This window comes from Musca vetustissima, unplaced genomic scaffold (genome assembly GCF_032173495.1).
Source record: "Musca vetustissima isolate MV318-11 ecotype Yass unplaced genomic scaffold, APGP_CSIRO_Mvet_v1 utg12661, whole genome shotgun sequence".
Taxonomy (NCBI): Eukaryota; Metazoa; Arthropoda; class Insecta; order Diptera; family Muscidae; genus Musca; species Musca vetustissima.
In genome coordinates this window covers 1-4,049 of record NW_026879908.1, presented here as the reverse complement: position 1 = coordinate 4,049, position 4,049 = coordinate 1, and positions in this window count along the sequence as shown.

Below are 4,049 nucleotides of genomic sequence, written 5' to 3'. Positions count from 1 at the left end.
AAAAAAAGATAATTTTTAATTTTTTTCAAGAAATTATCAACGAAATAGAAATTTCACCTCAATATAAGATCTCAACATTATTTAGACAAAAATTAGAGATCTACATAAACTAAATTCATTCGATAAAACTGGGCTTAAACGAGTACTTTAACGCCATTTATTTAAACTGTTTTTTTTTTTTTTTTTTTTTTTTTGTGATGGACATGCATTTTTGGCTACCAGCAAAATTAAAGCAACTGAAATTGCGAACTGAATAAATGACCTGTAACTTTTTTTAAAAATACATATATTTATACCGATAATGTTTCGGAAATAGGTAGGTAATTAATTCACCCAAAAGGTATTGAATCTATAAGACGCTCAGTTGATCCGGATTTGCAGGATTTTTGTGTTCATCTAATTCACAACTTTATTTATTATTTATTAAATGCATATAAAATTGAAACAACAAATGAACCACTGTTTTTCCCTAGAACAATTTTCTCATTCATACTTTGATGTCACATGTTTTCCAATGATCTATTTATAGTTTTTTATTCCAGTGCGTGTGCGTGTGTGGATTCAACACACAAAATATGCGCTCACTGAGAGTCCGCGTTAAGGGTTGTTTATTACCTAAAACAAAAATGTAACGTTCGCTATTTGTTGTTGTTGCATAGCAACGGAAAGCTAACTGATCTCATGGGAATAAAAACAAAACAAGCTTCGTGAATAAGAAGCATGCGGTGGCTCAGTTGGTAAGCGGGTCGGTTTATTGCCAATTCATTATTTAAACGTCGGGTCGTTGGTTCAAATCCCACCGCAGAAAAAAGTTTTTATTTATTTTTTTTTTAATTTTAAATTTATTAAATAATATTAATTTATTTATATATATTTAATTCCCATACATAAAAATTTAAAATTTGTTAAGCAAATTTCAGAAAAATGTTATTACAAATACAATCCTTTTGTATATTCGAAAAAAATATATTTTTGTGCTTATCGAAAAAATAGCCTTCAAAAGAAAAAAAATACAATAATACATTTTTTTCACTTAAAATACTTTTTTAAAAAAATCAGGTAAACATTTTTTTCATTTTACCTTAAAAACGCATTCAAATCCACAGAACCTTTTTGGTACCTGTTGTTTTGTGTACTATTCACATTTTATGGTCTATATTTCAGGTGGATGCTATAAATTGCAATAAAATGTACAAATAATTTTTCGAATGGAGATTTTTTATGGCTTTTTCTCTGTTCATTCATAAAGCGCAATAAATGTGTCTAAAAATTCTTACAGAAAACCCCATAACAAAAAATTGGCCTTCATTTCAAATTATTAAATCACTTTTTAAATAAAAAATAATAATAATAAAACAACTTTCTCCGTGGCAAAATCCGCCAACTGGATTTGAACCTTCTGTCCCATGTTTTATAACATAAGTGCGCAACCGCATTAGCTACTATTGTAACATGTAAGATGACAGCGATTGCATGTACATCTATGCTAGTTGTGTTTCATTCATCAGAGACTGTACCATATTCACCTTGTTTCTGAATATTTTTGAAAGAACAATATGCCCTTTTTCCAATGGAAATTCGTATACACAAGTAAGCATTTTAACAGAAATTGGCGAGGAAATTTCCGTACCTTCTGTTTTTTTATTCAATAGGAATGATATTTGGCATTCTATTACTTTATTAATATTTTAAAGATATAAACAAATTATATACAAAATATAAAAAATTATATTCAATTTCTGAACATTTGGATATGAATTATTTGTCAGCTTGGACGTGTTCTTTTTCATAAATCCTATTTGTTTTTCACATGTTTGTCAATGTGTGATTCACTGATCTTTTAATTATTTTGTCAAGTGCTGTTACAAACACACACGCACACACAAAAACGCTAACGGTGTTAGGGGTTGTTTATTAGAAAAGAAATGCAACGTTCTGCTATTATGTCTTGTTGTATAGCAACGACAAGCAAAATTATATCCATTTCAGAACGACGAAATAAGCTTCATGTACAAGCAAACAGATATACACTGATTTGCTACGCAACGTCAGTTGTCTTCGGTGGTTTTTTATTTGAATGCGTTTTATTAATAAGGTCGTAGGTTCAAACCCCACGACTGGCGTTTTAATTTATTTGACATTATTTTTTGAAATTTGATTTTTTAACATCTTTAAAACTTCTTTTTAGCTTTTTATTTGTGCTTAGTTATATTAAAAAATATTCGAAATAAATTTATAATACAAAATTAAAATAAATTTATAAAAAGCGTATAATAAAAATGAGAAAAATAGTTGTTTTTTTTTTATTTGGCATTCAGCCCGACTATTTTGCAAAAACAGAATACAAATGTGTTGTTTTTAAATAAAAACAACTATTTTTCAATTTTTTATATTTTTAAAATTATAAATTTATTTTGTAATTTTGTATTATAAATTTATTTCGAATATTTTTTAATATAACTAAGCACAAATAAAAAGCTAAAAAGAAGTTTTAAAGATGTTAAAAAATCAAATTTCAAAAAATAATGTCAAATAAATTAAAACGCCAGTCGTGGGGTTTGAACCTACGACCTTATTAATAAAACGCATTCAAATAAAAAAGCAATTGGCTTACCACTTCGACCACCGAAGACAACTGACGTTGCGTAGCAAATCTGTTTGCTTGTACATGAAGCTTATTTCGTCGTTCTGAAATGGATCTAATTTTGCTTGTCGTTGCTATACAACAAGACATAATACCAGAACGTTGCTTTTCTTTTCTAATAAACAACCCCTAACACCGTTAGCGTTTTTGTGTGTGCGTGTGTGTTTGTAACAGCACTTGACAAAATAATTAAAAGATCAGTGAATCACACATTGACAAACATGTGAAAAACAAATAGGATTTATGAAAAAGAACACGTCCAAGCTGACAAATAATTCATATCCAAATGTTCAGAAATTGAATATAATTTTTTATATTTTGTATATAATTTGTTTATATCTTTAAAATATTAATAAAGTAATAGAATGCCAAATATCATTCCTATTGAATAAAAAAACAGAAGGTACGGAAATTTCCTCGCCAATTTCTGTTAAAATGCTTACTTGTGTATACGAATTTCCATTGGAAAAAGGGCATATTGTTCTTTCAAAAATATTCAGAAACAAGGTGAATATGGTACAGTCTCTGATGAATGAAACACAACTAGCATAGATGACATGCAATCGCTGTCATCTTACATGTTACAATAGTAGCTAATGCGGTTGCGCACTTATGTTATAAAACATGGGACAGAAGGTTCAAATCCGGTTGGCGGATTTTGCCACGGAGAAAGTTGTTTTATTATTATTATTTTTTATTTAAAAAGTGATTTAATAATTTGAAATGAAGGCAAATTTTTTGTTATGGGGTTTTCTGTAAGAATTTTTAGACACATTTATTGCGCTTTATGAATGAACAGAGAAAAAGCCATAAAAAATCTCCATTCGAAAAATTATTTGTACATTTTATTGCAATTTATAGCATCCACCTGAAATATAGACCATAAAATGTGAATAGTACACAAAACAACAGGTACCAAAAAGGTTCTGTGGATTTGAATGCGTTTTTAAGGTAAAATGAAAAAAATGTTTACCTGATTTTTTTAAAAAAGTATTTTAAGTGAAAAAAATGTATTATTGTATTTTTTTCTTTTGAAGGCTATTTTTTCGATAAGCACAAAAATATATTTTTTTTCGAATATACAAAAGGATTGTATTTGTAATAACATTTTTTTGAAATTTGCTTAACAAATTTTAAATTTTTATATATGGGAATTAAATATATATAAATAAATTAATATTATTTAATAAATTTAAAATTAAAAAAAATAAATAAAAACTTTTTTCTGCGGTGGGATTTGAACCAAAGACCCGACGTTTAAATAATGAATTGGCAATAAACCCACCCGCTTACCAACTGAGCCACCGCATGCTTCTTATTCACGAAGCTTGTTTTGTTTTTATTCCCATGAGATCAGTTAGCTTTCCGTTGCTATGCAACAACAACAAATAGCGAACGTTACATT